This window comes from Anser anser, assembly GCF_964211835.1.
Source record: "Anser anser genome assembly, chromosome: 2".
In the NCBI taxonomy this organism is placed as follows: Eukaryota; Metazoa; Chordata; class Aves; order Anseriformes; family Anatidae; genus Anser; species Anser anser.
This window is the reverse complement of record NC_139721.1, coordinates 71315237-71335385: the sequence shown is the minus strand read 5'-3', so window position 1 is coordinate 71335385 and position 20149 is coordinate 71315237. Positions and strand designations below refer to the sequence as shown.

General features: G+C 35.5%; 1 long non-coding RNA gene across 1 annotated transcript; it reads right to left on the bottom strand.

Annotated features, from left to right (window-relative positions):
• Positions 1–508: 508 nt before the first annotated feature.
• LOC310895022 lies at positions 509–16271 on the bottom strand. The gene is made up of 6 exons (XR_014580360.1): positions 16244–16271; positions 14539–14618; positions 13479–13704; positions 10970–11018; positions 10524–10659; positions 509–5378 (listed from the first exon to the last, which is right to left on the bottom strand). It is a non-coding gene; the product is annotated as an uncharacterized lncRNA (long non-coding RNA).
• Positions 16272–20149: the final 3878 nt, after the last annotated feature.

Here is a 20149-nt window from a genome sequence, read left to right as displayed (position 1 = left end):
CCAGCCCTCACCCACAGCCCTACCCTGCTTGGCCATGGCCCTGTCAAGGCAGGCACATCTACAGGCCCATATCTGGTCCCAGCCTCACACCTCTGCCCAGCCATCCTGGGCTGTGTATGACCCCAGTACCGGGGCCTAATCCTGTCCCCCACTACAGGCTGACATCCTGACCCAGCCTTGGCTGTCACCACAGAGGCACCAGCATAACTGCCCTGACGCAGTAACATAATAGAAGATTCCCTTCCTGCCCATCTTTGTGTGGCTACTAACACAAATAGAATTATCAGCTAGGACATTACCTAGACCACCTAGACAAAATGTGAGATATTTGCCTTCATCCTGAGAAGATTTTTTTTGAAGCTCAGTTATACCTTCTTTTCTTCTCATTTCTATCAGGCCAAATATTTAAAAAAATTACCTAGTGCTTCTAACAGGTTCCAATGACTAGTTTTTTTAAAGACCAGTTTTTACCACAGAAAGATGTTTTTTATCTGTAGTGGGAGGAGGAGAAGTCAATAAAACAGTGAATACATCTGAAGAATGATTAAAATTAGGTTAAGAACATGCAGAATCGAAGATGGTGGGTGAGGGTGATGTCCTTTACAAGGTGTGTGACTTCTTTTTCTCCAAATTCACTTTCAGCTACTGTTTTACCATTTTTTTCTTCTTTAAGATAGGAGGAAAAAAAAATTAACTGTGGGTCCTCAGAATGTTTCAACATAAAAAGAAAAAAAAAAGGCACATATACTTTTTAAATTATTATTTTATTATTATTTTAACTGTATCCATGGTTCACTTTAAACTGAGAAAATAAATAAAAAAAAATTACTCCACAAAATAATAAAGCCTGAAGTTTTTCATTAAGTATTTGAACTTTTAATATAGTTAAATTTCTAACAGAAAAGGAAAAAAAAATAGGTAAACTTTATTTTTATAGATTGTGACCTTAAATGAGATGTCATATATCTGCAAGAAAACATAATACAATAAATCTAGGAGTCTCCCAGAGATTAAAGTAAAGTGTAAATTAGAGATAGTAGTGATTTATTACTTTCTAACTAATTAATGAATTAGAAGCAGAACCCTCAGAATTTTTGGACCTGCTAGCTTCCACAAGGCAAATTTCCTCTTTTCTTTACCAATATGAATAGTAATGAATATTTTTATTTCTTTATTTGTAACACTCATGTATTAACAGTAAAGTACCAGAAAATTCTGCCGTACCAGAAAATTCTCCCGTACCAGAAAATTCTCCCATCAAAAATATTGATGGGATTTTCTGAAGATTGCAAATTCTATAAATAATCATTTCCACTCCATTTTTTTATACTTCAAAGCCCCAGGAATAGGGATGTTCATGTTTCATGATAAAGATTGAGAGAGAGAGAGGTTACAAACCATTGAGATAAATGTTACTTCTTTCTTTATATGTTTAATTAGTTTTCCAAATTCCTTATTGAAAAGCTCAGATAGCCTACCATAATTCTTAGAATCTATTATTTCCTTAAACTATTCATGGGATTATACTTATGGCAGAGAACATTTGTCATCAAAGAGAAGAAAAAATAGTGCTAGCAAAATATACTTCAACAACAATACACAAGAGGATAAGTGTGTAATAGAACTTTTAACACATTTTATTATATTTTTTCCTATCTTCCTCTAGTTAGAATGCACTTTCTTACTGACATTGGCAACATGACTTTTAGACAGACCAGCAGTGTGTTATAGAAACAGTGATTGGAAAGATGGCAAGCTTTTGTTTGTTGGAGTACAGCCACTTATTTATTTTTCACAAGGTCAAAAACTCCTTTAATTCAGCTTTACGCTTGGCTGCTGATGAAAAGTGGCTACATGCTTTGACATAAAATAACCTACAGACATCAACATCAAATAATAAACATTTTAAAGCATTCCTACTAATAACTGAATTCAGGACAGCAACTGAGCAGAAATATCCATCTGTCAAACACTGTGCTTCTGGAGTGTTTTGCTAATTGTTAGTAAGCACTGAGCATATAACTCAATGAAGTCTAATTACATTTCAAATGAATAGTAATTTAAACAAACAACAACAAAAAAAAAGACATTTTAAAATGAGTTGCAGAACAAATCCTCAAACCATGTTTTCAAAAAAAAAAAAAAAAAGGAAAACACACAAAAGCAATGAGTTCCTTTTCTTAGTTTCCACCCTTAATATCTATTAAGAAAAGTTACAGAAGCGCTATAGTGGCTAAGACAGGGAAAGATGAGTGAAAAACGTTAAATCATTCCAAATCACTGCTTGCAATTTTTAGGGATTCCACCAACACAGATCAACTAAGACATATATGTTTGCACTTGTAGAGTAGAGGAAATTTCTTTACTCGTTGCAGAAGAGCAACATTTTGAAGGAGTGCCCATCTGGCTTCTTCACACACTTACCTGTGTACATCCACTAAAGGAATTCTTTTCTAATAGTCAGTAGCTCATAGGGTCTCTGGCAAGAAGATATTAGATAGTCAGGTGACATATTCAGATTATGAAACATTAGTGCTAAATATTTTTTGTATTTATGTCTCTGAAAGTGCTAACTATTTGTATGATAATGTAGCTGGAATTCTCTATGGATACTTGGTAGTCCCGTGTACACTGTTTTCATATTTGAAGTTAAACCAATCCTATCCTATATAAGAATAATCTGTCATAACTGTTAAAGAAAACATGCCCTTGGATATTTTTGTATTCCTTTCCCATTTCTCTAATTTACCAAAACCTTTAGCAGAAGTGATGTATTAGAATTCAGTAAAAAATTACACAACTGTCATCTGAAAACCCATCAACAGTAATTTGCATGACAGAACACTTACGCTGGCAACACTTAATTTTTAACAAGATCAGAAATCTCTAACAGTTCTTCACCAATTCTAACTGGTGATGAATTGAAGTGCTGTACTTTCATGGTAGAAGTCGTTCATAAACAAAGTATAAACAAAGTATTTTGAATAATGGAAATAATACACAGCTCAGAATAAATTCAAAAAAAAAAACACAGCTGAAGTATTTTTTATATCAGATTTTCAATACACAAATCTAGAACTTTATTAAGACTGTTCATACTTCGCATAGATATAGCTTATTTTTTTATCAATGAAGGCTCAAAACCTTTTCTCTCTGCAAGTAAATTCTCTTCACTAAATGGAAAACCAGTACCCAGCTCCAGATATTACCTGAACAGAGCAACAGTCCTGCTCACCACAAAGAGGTGGTGAGAAGCAAAAAGTCTGTTTTTCAGATAGAGGAGAAAATCTCTGATACACAGGAGCACATCCCACAAGTGATCTCATGCATCTACCAGTGACAAAAAATGTTTTCAGTATTAGGTACAACTGCTATTGAGAGTCAGCACCTTTTGTTCTGTAGGAAGTGATTATGCAAAGTAATCTCAAATGGTACAGAAACCTGTGTATTTCTTAAAAGGATATATGCACTCTTAAAAAATGAAAAACAAAACAAAACAAACAAAAAAAAGTACAATACAGGCACACAAATTGAAAATTGAAAATTAAAAGTCACAAACCAGTGATTTTGACATTCACTAGAGGTGATTAAAAAAAAAAAAAGTGAGAAAAAAAAAAGGAAAATGAGAAGAATTGAAATATTTCTATAGTTTTTCACACTAAGCTTTTTCTGAAAAACTTCTGCTTTTAGAACACTTTGCTCTTTTTGCTAGTGGAAAAATGTGCACTTCAGAAACAGGAAAGATAAAGAAGAGAATATAATAGAACAAAAAAAAAGAAGTTAAAAAATCCCAGAAATTACTTTAAAAACCATCTTTAATTCTGAAGTAGTAAACGAAACAATAAAGTAGAATTCAATACTAGCCTATATGCCATGCAGCCCAGCCTTTGCATTAGGATTTTTTCCTTTTAACTCTATTTAAAGACAGTCTTCCATTTGATACAGTTGCAAAAATCTTAGAATTCCACACAACAGCTGCACAAATTTTAGACTTTTTCATTTACGGTGTGTAACAGTCAGATTTATATGATGGAGAGGCTGGAAGAAATAAATAAGAAAAGCAAAACTACACAAGTTCTGTAGCTCTTCAGTCAGAACATAGATCAATCCTGAATAGTTTCACAAATTCATTGATATCAATTGATTAACCAATAATTCCACTTTTCTCAGAAATTATAAAATGAAGGATTATTTTCTATTATTGAAGGGAAAAAAAGTCATCCTGTTAAAAGGGGACCCATAAGTGGCACAAAAACTCTAGTACACATTAAATCACAGCCAAAGTCATAATTCCCTAAAAAGACAAGTAATTTCTATTTTACATTCCAACCACTGTGCACGAACTCTCGAGTACCTCCCACAGAAGCCTACATCTACGTTAACCCACTATAGTTATTTTCAAATTTGAAATATTACAGATATTCAGGTGCATTATTCTGTGCATTATTCTTTACATTAGTAACTTTTAATCAAGGAACTCATCAAGGAAGTAGGTCAAAGCCAGTCTGGTCAACCTGATGCTGATTAGCCCATGGATGTGCTATCATGCAGTTTCTCAAGAGGTTTTGTTTGAATTTGAGATCAAAACTGTTTCTAGCATCAAAACGTGTGGTTTTTTTTTTTTTTCCTGTTCAAAGCTCAAGCTAGCAACTGTGATTAGAAAATGAAATGCAAATACTTCTGAAGAAAAAAGATGAGGGGAATAATTTCATGACTTCTGACTGACATCAGCAGGCCTACACAGAATAGTGCAATTACTGTGTATTAGGTGAGAAAGGCTATGTAAAAGTAGTGTCTGCCAACCAAAGATTCTGTTTAGAGACTTTCTTTCTACATAAGCATATGCAGTTTGTGGCAACCCCACAAACTCTTAGCCATATTTACTATTTCTTTTTCTATTCCAGAAATTTGTTTAACCCAAATAAAACTTTTCCAAATGTCACCAATACTGGTTGTAATGGTTGGCACAGATCACTTTTTCAGTCATTCAATACAAGACAAAACCATTTCAGTAACCAGACAGTCAGGGGGTAGGGAAACCATGGATTTCTAGATCTCCTGCTACATCCATTTAAACAGAATTGTTCAAGACAGAAAGCTGCACCATAGATCTTGGTATTTAAGTACTTTGCTCCTCACACACACAACACAAGCACTCAAGCTCCCACTATTAAAAGAACTCTCAGTATTCGACAGAAGTCCATTTCCCTCACTTTCGGAGTGACAGCTTCTCTGATACCTTCTTTTTCCTCCTGAGGCCAGGGCACAACGAATCGTGTTATATTGTTGGTGCAGAACACCACACCCATTTTCCTCATTTTTGATGCTCTTCACTCCATTCTCTTTATCTCTAGGGCTGCTCTCATCTATGAGCAGAACTGCAAGATAAAAGGAGGAACAAAGAAAATGACTTTAAAATACCTTAGGTGGTGCTTTCATTTCCCCCAAACCTTTTGGAAGTTTAAACAGTTCTGTTCTGCTTAACTCTTTGTTGACTGTGGATCTTTTTATCTCTCACCATCAATAACCTTCATACCAGGAAAATCAACTTGCATACATGAAAGACAGGCGAAATACATACAGACTGAAAAGAATACATTCTTACATCCTTTTGTTCTATAATACTTCCCCTCTTTAGAGACAAAATGCCCACTTGCTCCATGTGTAAATCTTAAAAGATAGCAACAGGTCATTCTTTTGCCTTTGAGGTAAAGTATCAATAAGTGCAGTGAAGATGAGGCCTATATTCCTTCCCTCTTTATATTTAAAAGTGTTTCTCATGATAGAGCAATAAAATGTTATTCTTTCACAGTTTGTTTTTGGTCCACTGAGAGAAAATAAAATTTTGCAATATTTACCCCAAATTAACTGTAATAACTTGGTCTAAATAAAGACTATTTCACAGCAGTCTATTACAAATAAGAACTATTTACTCTGTATTATGTGCTACATATATTCTTGATTCTTCCTCTTCTCCAGAAATTAAACTAAAAATGTGCATGGCTTTTTAACTGATGGAACCCTACCTGAAAAGAAACAGGACTAGCTTTGTGAAAGTTCCCCATAATAAAGCCCAAATAGCTCATTGGATCCACAGAATAGCATACAAGTAACCCAGTGAGCTAGGATCACCTCCTCCAGAATAGGTGATTACCTGGCCTAACTTAGATGATAACTTATTTACAGCTGGACTGATGAAGAAGTAGCATTCAGAAAGTCAGGAGCGCTGCCCCAGCTCATATTTCTTTGTGATCAAAGTCATTCTGACTGCTTTTGATAGCAAATGTGCTTTAGAGATGGTTTTCTTTTGAGCGGTCAAACCTGGAAACATTATACTTCTATAACGGGTTGCCCAGAAAGGTAATGGAGTCACCATCCCTGGGGCTGTCTATGGAAAATTTGGATGTAGTATATAGGGACATGGCTTAGTGGGTAATATTGATGGTAGGGGGACAGTTGGACTAGATGACCTTGGAGGTCTTTTCCAACTTTAATGCTTCTATGATAAATTCTAAAAGGGTGTAGAACACTCACATAGTAATTAAAGCTACAAAAGCAGGAAAAGATATTTGGAGGAATCAAGGGCTACCTCCATCTCTCTTCCTCTACACAACCTTAAAGGCATTCTGACACATTTACATGTTTGGCACATTAAGTGTCAGGCATGTGAAACTATTTTAAAATCACTATCCCTCCCCTTTCCCAACACCATCTTTTCTCCAACATACCCTCCCTTTTCCTTATCCTGCCCTCTCATTTTGTACATATGCAACCCTGAACTGCAATTAAAGGTGTTTTGTTTGTTTGTTTGTTTGTTTTTATGTCAGTCTTCATTTGTTCCTCTGAGTCTCTCAAGTGTGAAAATTCATTGTCTCCATTAAAATCTTCCCAGACATTACACATTTCTTGCTTGCCTGGATCCATCTATCCTAAACCAATCCAAGTTTTTCACTTCTCATTATCTAGTAAGCTTCTTGCAAGGCAGAAATGCCTAGTCCTTATACACCAAATGTTCCCCTGGTCTTCATATTCACAGATTCACAGATTCACAGATTTCTCTAGGTTGGAAGAGACCTCAAGATCATCGAGTCCAACCTCCGACCTAACACTAAGTACTCCACTAAACCATATCCCTAAGCTCTACATCTAAACGTCTTTTAAAGACCTCCAGGGATGGTGACTCCACCACCTCCCTGGGCAGCCCGTTCCAATGCTTAATAACCCTTTCGGTAAAGAAGTACTTCCTAACATCCAACCTAAAACTCCCCTGTCGCAACTTTAGCCCATTCCCCCTCGTCCTGTCACTAGGCACGTGGGAGAATAGACCAACCCCCACCTCTCTACAGCCTCCTTTCAGGTAACTGTAGAGAGCGATGAGGTCGCCCCTGAGCCTCCTCTTCTCCAGGCTGAACAAGCCCAGCTCCCTCAGCCGCTCCTCGTAAGACTTGTTCTCCAGACCCCTCACCAGCTTGGTCGCCCTTCTCTGGACTCGCTCGAGCACGTCCATGTCCTTCCTGTAGCGAGGGGCCCAAAACTGAACACAGTACTCGAGGTGCGGCCTCACCAGAGCCGAGTACAGGGGCACAATCACTTCCCTCGACCTGCTGGCCACACTGCTTCTTATACAGGCCAGGATGCCGTTGGCCTTCTTGGCCACCTGAGCACACTGCTGGCTCATATTCAGCCGACTATCCACCAATACTCCCAGGTCCTTCTCGGCCAGGCAGCTTTCCAGCCACTCATCTCCCAGCCTGTAGCTCTGCTTGGGGTTGTTGCAGCCCAGGTGCAGGACCCGGCACTTGGCCTTGTTGAACTTCATGCAGTTGACCTCAGCCCATCGCTCCAGCCTATCCAGATCCTCCTGCAGAGCCTTCCTGCCCTCGAGCAGATCGACACACGCACTTAGCTTGGTGTCGTCTGCAAACTTACTGAGGGTGCACTGGACGCCCTCATCCAGATCATCAATAAAGATATTAAAGAGGACCGGCATATTCTTCTGGGTAGACAGATACTGTAGGAACTTGGATGACTCTGGGAAAAAAAAAAAAAAAGAAAAGACAATTCCAAAACCCAGTTACCCACAGCTGCCTTGCGTAACTGGCACACCTAGCGTTCTTCAAGGAAGAATGAGAGATGATTTGTCTGCCAAATATTCTGGTTTCATTGCACAGATGAATGCACAGTTTGACTCCCATTGAACAGCTGGAAGTCATTCCAGATAACATTCCCAACAAGTCACAGCTTCTGGTGCTCATCTTCTATTCCCCTGACACCAGACTAGTAAAATAGATTGGGTGCAATACATTTTTGGCTGCAATGTTTTTTCTGAGGATCGCAAGGGGTGGGGAGGGAGAACAATAACAAAAGCAGGAACAGAAGGGCCAAGAGATACAAGAAATTGGCTGGACAGTGGAAGAAACAGCAAAGCCAAAATCACATTTATCCTGTAGTTTCTCATGACTCTTCAAGCTATAGTCCACATTTCCTTCCCATGGGATACAATATCTATGAATTGTTCTTGTTCTATTCTATTTAATATTCTCAAAGAGAGCAAGGAGAACATGTTTGTGTGTGCATGTACATATGCATATAAGGAGTATTTCAGAATGAAAATTGAGACATGATCTCTCCTTCACAAGATGGCAGTTATCTTCACATATAAATTGCCTAGAAACATAGATGTTCTGTGCAAAGCCATTTTATGTAAAAATTAAAGTGCTATAAACAATCCAAAGGGACATGTCATGACATCACCCATAATCTACAGTTGGAAGCATAATGCATTAGTGGTAATGTTTAATGGAAGAAGTGACTGGGAAGACACTCAGGGAGCATTATGTATGGTAGTGTAAGAATAAGTATTTCAGTATGTTGCTCAGTGTGTAAAAAAATGCATATGGATTCAAAGTGACAATGAAATGGCACCTTGCACCCTACTCATTTCAGGAAAATTTAGGTTTTAAACAATTTGGGTTGAATCCCAAATTGCTAACCCCAACAAAATGGGCATATATTGCATAAAAGATTTCAAAATAGACATAGCAATACAGATTTTAGATGCTAATCTCATTCATTATGTGTATTGTCAGTGTCTCTAAGGTCTCTTAATTGGTGTGTTTATAAACTAAAAATTAACCCATGATGTGAAAAACTCATTTATATTGGTTCTTGTGCCAAGTCATATTTCCTCTAGAATCAGACATATTTCCTGCAGATGTTTCTGGGAGCCACTGGTGTGCTTCACTAAATAGCTTGATATCTCAGGAGATGAAACAACAGAGCACTATATCTCTACAAATTATTTTGGGGGGATTTAGGGATCCCTACCACAGATGCAAAGACTAAGTCTAAAAATCCAGTAAGTAGCCGCATTTTGCCCTATTCTGCCGCCCAATAGCTTTACTATCTCTTTTCACAAGCATATAAGAAAAACTTAAAGCAAAACAGAGATGTTGTGAATATAATTTTTGCAACTATTATTTCTGGATGCTGCTGTCATATTTTTTACCCTTAATTTACTCACTGGGGAAAAGTTAGGAAAAATAAACATTCACTAAGCTTTCAGCTCGTAACTGAAATACTAATTCTATGAGATGTCATAAATACGTGATTTGCCATCTTAAAACTTAGATACCAATTTGACCTGAACTAAACTGAGTTAAATGTAGTACCATAAATCCACTTCAGAATTCCATCTTTGCTAACATCAGCACAGGTCCAAGGAGGAAGACAGAAACACACCAAAAACATGCATACAAAAAGAAACAAAACCAAAAGTCACAAACACCCCCCATCAATCTTTCATAACATTTTTTTTTTTTCCCTGAAAGAGATCTCATGAGTAGCTGACGCTAAACCACAGGTCTTGTCAAAGCTAAAATTGAACTCAGGGCCCACAGGTTGGTGAAATAGCTTTCTTGCTAAATTTTGAAAGCTAGCAGTAACCCAAAATGAAACCTTAGTCAATGCCAAATGGTAATTTATGACCAGATAGTTGAAACACAGTTGCTCTCAACTCTTGTGAGAAACCGTATGTAATGCCTTATTGTTTGATTCATTTACTAAATTTTGTCAAGCACAGTACTGCACGACTCTCAATTTCTTGCCTATGAATTTTACTTTGTCTCCTGTTAATAGATGGCCAGTTTCTCATAGTAGAAAAGTCTTTTATATGAACTCCATATATTTGTTTTTATTCACATACAGATTTTGTACATTTTTTGAAATTTGAGACATCTAATTTTGTTGAAATATTAATAGCTCCTTTAGCCACCCCTGTAATTTGTGAAATGGGTGAGCTGTATTACACATATAGAAAGCTGTGTTTGGAAAATGGACTTTTGTCACCTAGAACAAGATCAAGAGTGGCATTGAATCACTATACAGACATCTTTCTGAAAAAAAAGTTACATTCAGATTTCAGAAGGGAGTGAACTGGAGTATGTACAATGAAAGACTCTGTGAACATATCAGAAAGAAATTCTTGATTTTTTGAATCAGTCCTTGAAGTATAATTAACTTACTGGAGATTCTTAGGAGGGTTCTTCTGGGGATTTAATTATTTTTTTCATGCCATTCCAGCATAAACATGGCAGTATGAGTGGATTAGGTGACTGTTCTTTTGTAGATAAATAAATAAGCATAAAATCTCCAGTTGTCCTTAGGAAAAAAAAAAAAAAAAAGACTTTTTCATATTGAGTTCGTATATACACAGGAAGTGATTATGCCCCACAGAGTTCATGCAATCTACAGTGTCAGTTACTGTAAGCTCCAACTATTAAACCATTCTGAAGGTTGCTTATTGCAGAGAATGGTAGATATGTGATTAACTGGAGCCATAATATGACAGAGATCATAAGCATAATTTTAAGTAACACACTAAAAATCTAGGGGATATTGTTCATGAAAAGAAAGTATAATGTATTAAACAAAGATAATGACATTCCATTCCTTTCCAATTAGACACTACCAGGTTTTCTGAGAAGCCAGTCCTCCTGACAATGACTCCAAAGGCAAATCTGTAAATGAAAACAACGCCAAATGAGGTTAGGTTATTTATAGCTGGTAAGCTAGGTCACAGACTGATAACCATTGACAGTTACCTAGAAAAAAAAAAAAAAAAAATTGTTTGGATTTAATGAGATTCAGACTTCAGAAAATGCACTACGAAGAAGTTCAAATTGCATTAATAAACCAACTTTTTTTTTATTTTTTTATTTTTATTTATTTATTTATTTAATTATTGCAGAAAAGAAGGCTAAGAGGTGACCTCATTGCTCTCTGCAACTTCCTAAGAAGGTGAAGTGGTGCTGGTCACAGATGGGAGGACATGTGGGAGAAGTGCAAAGCTGTGCCAGGGGAGGTCCAGACTGGATTTTAGGAAAAATTTCTTTACTGTGAGGTTGGTCAAATACTGGAACAGGCTTCCTAGAGAGATGGTTGGTGCCTATCAGTGTTCAAGAGGCATTTGTCCTTAATAATATGCTCTAACTTTTGCTTATCTCTGAAGCTTTGAGACTTTGACGATCCTTATAGGTCCCTTCCAACTTCCTATAGTCCATTCTGTTCTAAACAAAATGTCACAACCTTAAACTATCAAATTCTATGCTCCACCTATTACTGTTAATATTATAATTATTATAGATTTAATTTTGCATATTATGAATCTAATCCTACATGACTACAGTTGTAACATTCATGAGACTAATGAATGAGGGCTATGGAATACTTTGAAATAAATTCCTTGTTGCAGTTGAAAGGCAAACTCTTTAGAACAGATGTTGTGCATATAAATATTGATAAATGAAAAAAAAAAGTCACAAAAATATTCCATTCATCCAAATGTTTTGAAAAGTTGTCATGACATGACCACCAATATAACCTAATCTTTCATGCAAGACACTCATTAAAGAATTAAGTTACAGCCTATAACAGGTTCAAAATAGTGGTTCAAAATCATGTTGACTGAGAGAACTCCTACCACTTCCTAAGCCACTTGGGATACCTTATTTAACTATCAAAGAAAGCTAATGAAAACTCACGTATCTCACATACAAGATGGGGGGCTTGGAGGGAGGGGGGTAGGGGAAGAATAAAAATCAGACCATAAAAGTAGATACCTCCATTAATTCAGTCTCCTTTGAGTAGTATGTAGTATGAAAGTTTTTTATTTGGTTGGTTGGTTTTATTTTATTTTTTTTTCCCTGTAATTATATCAATTAGGATAATTGAATAAATAATTTACTGTTCCTGCTCAGGAATAACAATTAATTTTATTTCTGTATTTATCTAACATATCTTTTAATGATCTAACCATATTAATGGACTCAAACCAAGCAGTCAATTTTAAAATTTAAATCCCAGAATAAGTAAGTCAGTGCTACTGAAATTTGTAGTTACTTCTCCTCAGAACAAATTTAAATAAGATTATTTTCTGGCTGAATGAAAATATGTTTTATATAATAAAGTATTTAGATACACTGAAAACACTTGTTACATCGTAATTAAGAAATGCCAAACACCTGAGGCTACTGGACATAGGGACATATGTGTTTTATTGCTAAGTGCTGATTTCAAACTCCAATCAATTTAATAAAATAATTTTACCCATCCCACGAAATAAGAATATATTACTTACAATGAAGAACAGAGCTTAAGGTAATATACTATTTTAGATGTGTGAATAATCATAAATGTGTCCCTTGGAATACTATTAACTTTGTCAATAAAATATAATGTTAGTAAACGAGTGAAAGGGGGAGATACTACAGATTACTAATGTACTAATGTTCAGGAGGAAAGTGGTTCTGCTAAAAAAAAAAAAAAAGTCATATTCACTGAATAACCATCACAATACCAGAACAAGAGTTAAAACTGCCCTACATTTACCTTCAGGGTAGAATCAACCAACTATATTTCAATGCTGTAAATCCTTGCGTGGAAACTATTGCTATCTGGAAGCCAGAGCCAATGCATTTTAGTGATTAGTATTCAGTTTATCTTGAAGAGACGAAGGCTGAACACAAATTTTACACTACTGGGGTTCAAAGTTGAATATTGTCAGCCGCATATATTTTTGCTAATGCATAGAGCAGGAAGGAAGTGTGAAGGCTCATACAGGAATCTTGCATCTGTTTTAGGATATATAATTTACAAAGAAATTACAAAAGAAACCACAAAATATTAGTCTGCTGAAAACAAACAAACAAACAACAAAAAAAAAACCTTGGACGTTTGCCCAAAAATATGGGTTTCATTGGGATCATATAAGATTGTTACTTAAACTCGTATTAGAACTATGTATAAGTGAGTCAACCTGTGGTTCATACATGAGCATCTCATATGGTTGTTACAGTCACTGATATCTTGGGAGGCTCTGGTAGCCAACCTCAGTCTAAATAAGGAGTTTAAATCTCCTTATGCACCAGTGATTTGGAAAAATATTTAATCTATTTTCCTAAAGTAAAGATCTTACTCACCCTCCTGTGTTCATTTCTATGCACTCAAATTCATTGTTTTTTCCAGGACTGCATATTGCAAGAGGTTTTTGCAACACTTCTATTTTGTAGTTGTTGTTTGTTTCTTTATATCACGTACAGCATTTATAACTGATATATATGAGCTGCTGAAGTGCTTGTAAGTCCAAAATGAGAGACTACATCCTCAATTTACCAGCCAGTGTTCAAGTACAACTTATCTATTTACCTAGAAAAACACACAATTTGTGAAACAAGTGTGGATAAACATACAGTTAAGAATCCACAAGGAACTATTTTTAATGGGGTTGTAACAACTAGTCATATGTTTTAGGCAGTGGTACAGAACAGGATGAAAGCTTTTTAGCTTGCAAAATGAACAAAATAAGAAAGAAACGAAAGAATGTCAACAAATAGGGAAAATCAAACACAAAAAAGTGTTCTTATTCTTATTCTTAAGAACACCAGATGTTGAATTAAAACAATTAGGCAAGAAGCTACAAGCCCTTCTAGATCAAATTGCACACTCAACAGTTAAGGCTATAACTGCAGAATACTGGTACGTTTCCAAACTACACAAATATTAAATTTTTAAAACCAGTCTAGGTTTGTGGAACCATTCAAGATAGCATTTTCATCCCAAGCTAGTCACAAAGAACTTGGTCAGACCTGCTGACAAGCTATGCAGGGCTTTATTTCACTGCTTTAAGACCACTGTGAAGACAGTCAACAAATTTCTATTTTCTTCATAAATAAGACAGAGGATACAAGATTTTGCTACATGTGCATACTTTGCTCCCCAATTAGCTTTCTAAACAATAACATATTTACCTTATTTTAGAATGGGAAATAAAGCAAACATGACATCTTTTTACTACAGGAGTGTCTTTAAAGAAAATTTGCAGTACCAGTGACACCCTAGCAAACATATATTTTAATGACAATATATTATGTTATATTTATGAAACTTTAAGTTATAATATTGTTTCAATAAAGTTGATATATTTTTCATTGAATGTAACACACATATATAGTTTAATAATTGAAAGAAAAAAATATTCACCTGATGAGGTCTTCAGCAAATCAGAATTTTTAAGCAGCATCCAGCTCTAGATAACATTTGTGCATACATGCTGAAAGGAACTAAATGACAAACAATCAGTTCTTAGAAGGTACTTTTTTTTTTTTCTTCCATAAATAGCCTAAGTTTTGTAAAAATGCCTATTTGTTTCCATTGTCTCGATAACCTATATAGTGCACAAACAAGTATTTCAGTACAAAAACAAGTATGAAAACAGAAAACACGTCTGAAAATAGAAAGTAAAACAATAATTTTTAAATTATTCAGTAAGCCTCCATGTAATTGAGCTAAAGCAGTTATAGAACACAATCATCTCATTTGAATTTTTAAAACAAATTTCTATCAGAGTTACCAGTTAACCAGTTAATCACTGTGTTCTGTCAGAAAGAATACTAGTGCAATATCTTCAACAATAAGTTTAAATAATAATAATAATAATAATAATAATAATAATAATAAAACAATAGCTATCTTAGTGACTATTTTTTCCTCATTAGAGTAGAATACAGGTGGCTGTGGGGTTCCAAGAGAAGAAGTTTTGCATGTATTTTGGCAGGTGAAGATTGTCAAACAGAAAGCCAAGATGCACAGATTTGATGCTAATCAATAAATATTTACTTTCAAATTTCACTATTAAAACCCAAGACATTAGAAAAGAACATTACGGAAGATCTAGAAGATACCGAGGTTTATTTACCATAATAGCATACTAAAAGATTTAGAAAGGAACTCTCATTTAATGAAAACAAAAAGAATTCTGCAATAAATATTGGCCATACAGATAAAGAAAGTCTGTGAGAGCTGAAAGAACTTCAGTATCTGAGTTCCAAATATGTTTTAATGTGCGATGCAGGACAACTGAACAAAGAAATATCTAAATAGTTAGGACGGAAATACTTAGAGATGAGGCAGGGCAACAACATCATTAACAGTGACAAAATGAAGGAGGAGACATTTAAAAAATCAGATGATGTAGAAACTGATTTGTAAGAAGCTAAGGGTGTTTGTGTAATTTGAATTAACATGTTTGAAAGAAAACAAAACCAAACCAATTTTCTGCACATTGCAAAATGAAGTGTGTAGTGTTTTAAGTGTGTTGAATATGAGTTTAGTCACACCAAAAGTTCACAGCTGGAACTGAAAATGAAAGAAGAAAAGAATTAATACTGGGAAGCATTGTTTCTAGAAGGCAAACTATGTTACCAACAACTTCAGATATTTACATTTAATCTCTCTCTCACTACATAAGCCAAAATAGCAGAATTCTAGAACTGTGTACATATATAATTGATAAATCTGCAAAAGAAGAGGATGTGCTACATCGTGTCTTACTCCCAGTAATTTGTACCACACAAATTCAAAGGACTATCCAAATTTAAGAAAAAGCCAGAAGCATATTGCCTCATTTTAGCATGCACTGTCTATTTGGCACTTACTGCTATTAATGGTGTGTTGTGGTTTAACCCGGCTGGCAGCTAAACACCACACAGCCGTTCGCTCACCCTCCCCCCTCCCTCTCTGGGATGGGGGAGAGAAACGGGAAAGTGAAGCCGGTGAGTTGAGATAAAGACAGTTTATTAAGACAGGAATATAATAATAACAATAATAGTAATAATAGTGATAATGATAATAGTATTAATAATAATAATGTGTAAGAAAACAAGTGATGCACAATGCAATTGCTCACCACCCGCTGACCGATGCCCAGCCTATCCCCGAGCAGCCGGCCCCCCACCCCGGCCAGCCCCCCCTATATATTGTTTAGCATGACGTCAGATGGTATGGAATACCCCTTTGGCCAGTTTGGGTCAGCTGTCCTGGGTCTGTCCCCTCCCAGCTCCTGCTGCACCCCTAGCCTGCTCGCTGGCAGGACAGAGCGAGAAGCCAAAAAGTCCTTGGCCTGGTGTAAACACTGCTCTGCAACAATTAAAACATCAGCATGTTATCAGCGCTCTTCTCACCCTAATCCAAAACATAGCACCCTACCAGCTACTATGAGGGAAAATTAACTCTGTCCTAACTGGAACCAGGACATGGTGAGAACTCAGCTGTTGGTGACAATCCTAGAATACAGAATCTACATATAGTATAATACATTGGATGAGGGTGATACAAGTTATTTAGATGAAAATTCACTAATAAATTGGTTTATGATAACATGAGCTGCTTATAATTAAAGTGATTATAGTTCCACCCTACTTCTCAATGATAAATACAAAGAAGCTGGATGATCTACTGTACATTAGAGCAAGCTCTCAGTATAAAATACCTTCATTATTGCTAGTTTTTTAGCACCTGAAATTCTGAGTTCAATACTCTTCTGCAGCTGTTCTAAGAGACCATTACATCTTCTACTCAGTTATCAACTTCTTTATTTCTTTGCTTACTAAACCAATTTCTCCTTCACCTGCTTCTAGGTCTTTACACTCAGACCTCCAGAAGGTGTACCTGTGTTAGTATAGCTAACACAGTATAGTATAGTCTACAAACCTGCACAAGAGCCTTTCTTATATAAATTACATCTGCTCATCCACTCCCCACTATATTAGTAGGAAGTCTTCCTTAACATACCTATATTTACCTTTCATTTAAGATGAAAAAGAAAGGAAATGACCAGTTTTAATATCTATCCTAAATCAGAAGCCTTTAGCAAATTATTTAAAAAGTTGTAAGAGCTGTACGCTCTATAAACTCTTACCCCAAAGAATTACTCACTGAGATTAAATTTTCCCTTACAATATTTCCATAGCTGTCACAGAGGTGAGATGTGAGTGCATTGTGAGTGTGAGTATGAACATTGACATACATGTTCTGCTTGATGACTGAGTATTACATTCAGTCCAATGGCTCAGAAGGAAAGGAAGATGCAGATGGATAGCTTTGGGTGGTCATTGCATCAAGAAAATAATTTCTCACTCTTTTTCAGACTCCTTCCTTTTGTCTAATACAAACTGATTTTGAATCTCTCCTTACACTAGCAAAACTGATAGGAAAACAAGAATAAAGTGTTACAACATTTCAAAAATGAAGCCAACCAGTCAATTATTTAGATACTTAATTTCATTAACAAGCTGCACTATACTACTGCAGACACTTCATGTACCTTTGTTCTGTAAATCAAACTTGTTGGATGTGAAAGCTCTCAGTAAGATCTTTAGTTCTATCACAATGATGATATAGCAGTCTTGATCTTACAATCTTCCCCTATATATATGTATATATATAAAATAATAATAATGAAAAAATAAATGCAAAGCTTCTCAGTAACATATGTACAGATAATGGCCAAATTTATCCTTTTATATTTCCAGCTACTTTATAGATATTAGAATAAAGGCAAATATTTCCCACTTTACTATTTTAAAGACTGACATTTTTACTCTTTTAAAGCCTACACAACCAAAAACTGACCTTGCCATTTCTGGCATTTTTTGCTCCAATTCATCAATATTTTTATCTTACCAAGGTGTTGTTGTTGTTTTTGTTTGTTTTGTATTTGTGTGTATGTTCTTTCCTTCTCTTCCCATCTCTCCATTTATTTCCTCTCCCTGAGTTTATTTTATTACCTTTTTACTCTTCTTGTTAGGAGTTCTGCTCTTAGGGGAACATTTTATAATGACTATAATCAGCAAAGAGACTAGATCCTCCAGAAATTTTGACTGCTCTTCTGCTATTGACATTACCTGCATATTCCTTCATTTCTCATCCTATATACCACATAGCACCAGAGAGAAACACACAGTCCACTTTCATTCTAGTGCCCATAACTGAGCTTTTCTTCACCGTCATGTGCTCTTTGCATATTTGCACATGGCCATTATGATTAAAGTCTTAATTGGCAATCCAGACTTGACACACAGCCCACAGTACTGGAAGATGAGAAGTGAACCTCACAGCTAAGAATTACTCAACCACACAACTCTGTCTAGTTAGAAGGACACATAGGCATTGAAACAAGACAACAACAACATTAATGGAAATTAGCATGAAGTTTGATAGGAAGCTATACAATTTTCTATTACATTGGATCTGGAAGAAGGTCTAGCTATAGAAAACAATCCCTCTGTTTAAATCTCTGTGCTTGACACAGAAAACACTGGTTAGTAGTCTACAGTCCCCCTCTGACCTTAAAAATCTATAACTGCAAATTTACTATAAAGAAATTATTCATCTCTCTAGTATCTGAAAATATAATCTAACACCAAATGTTGAATTAAAGATGCAACACTCAGAAGATAAAAGTAATTTGTTTCATTAGTACATACCCCACAAGGTACACAAGTACTTGTTTGAATAATAATGTTAATATTAGGAAAACTGTAGCATAATCAGTTGTGCTTCATTACACAATCTTACTATAGCTGCAGTATTTCAATTTGACGCAATTACATAGACAGTTAGTACTCTAAGGCAAAAACCAATTTATGCAAAAAAGCGCATTTTTTACTTCTCTGTTGGATGTGTCTTTGGAAATATTATTAAAAATCATATCAGGCATGTATAATAAGACATCTCAACATAGCAGTTACAAAACCCATTTTAGACACCTTTCAATGGAGAAGAATTCAATCATTTCATTTTTTAGTAGACTCATGGGTAACAAGTTGAGAATGTTGCAGAGACCAAAATTCCCTAGAAACTCTTTACACTAATTTATATTCACGCTCAGTCATGCCTATGAAAACAGAACTGCTGAAGTCAGAAACAGAACTGCTTTCATACTCATTTGGTCTTGGAATGAATAAGTATGACAAGGACTCTTGAAGATCTTCCGGCTTCCCTACAGTCCACAGAAAGGTGATTTAAATTTATTTATTTATTTATTTTTCTTTGAGTTGCATCTAGAGTCAAAAACAAACATCAACAATATAAAAACTACAAACATACCTTTTTCCCTATCAAGCCCAACACACACCTTCCCTTCCTGGCTCCCTCCCTACTGAATATATACAAGATTAGTTCATTAAGTTAAGATTAGCCTCCATGTCTGATTTGCAGTTTGTTACATTTGTTCAAATCTTGTATTTCCCAGTTTCATTCAGGTAAAAAAATGTAAGCATTTTCAGTAGACCTTCTAAAAATAGGCTTAAAATGAACAAATGAAAGAATATTACAGATGTAGATTTGCAAAAGGAACAAACTTCTCCTACTGACTCTTATCTTCAAAAATACATATTCCTCTTAGTTAACTAAGATTTCCTTGACAGGAAAATTTTTCTTCACCTCCTGTTATCAACCAGTGCTCTCAAAATCAGCAGTTTCATATTGGTGAAAATGACTATATAGGGTGCAAAGATTTATCTGTTCACATATAGTTGCAACAGACTTCTGGGAAGCATATTAAAAAAATAATAATAATAATAATAATATAAAAGCAGCATTCAGAGTACAGTGGAAAGTATGATTTCTTAAACTCAGCTTGCTCTTGATAGGCCATTTTAGATATACTGAATGATTGTATACAGATAAAGGACAGGGACCATTTATGCAGAAGAAAGGGGACATTCTGTCTTTAATCTTGCATTAGCAAGAGCTGCTCTGATGCAGTTGCCATTGAGAAAACTCAGTTCAAAAGCAGAAATGAGGTAAGGGG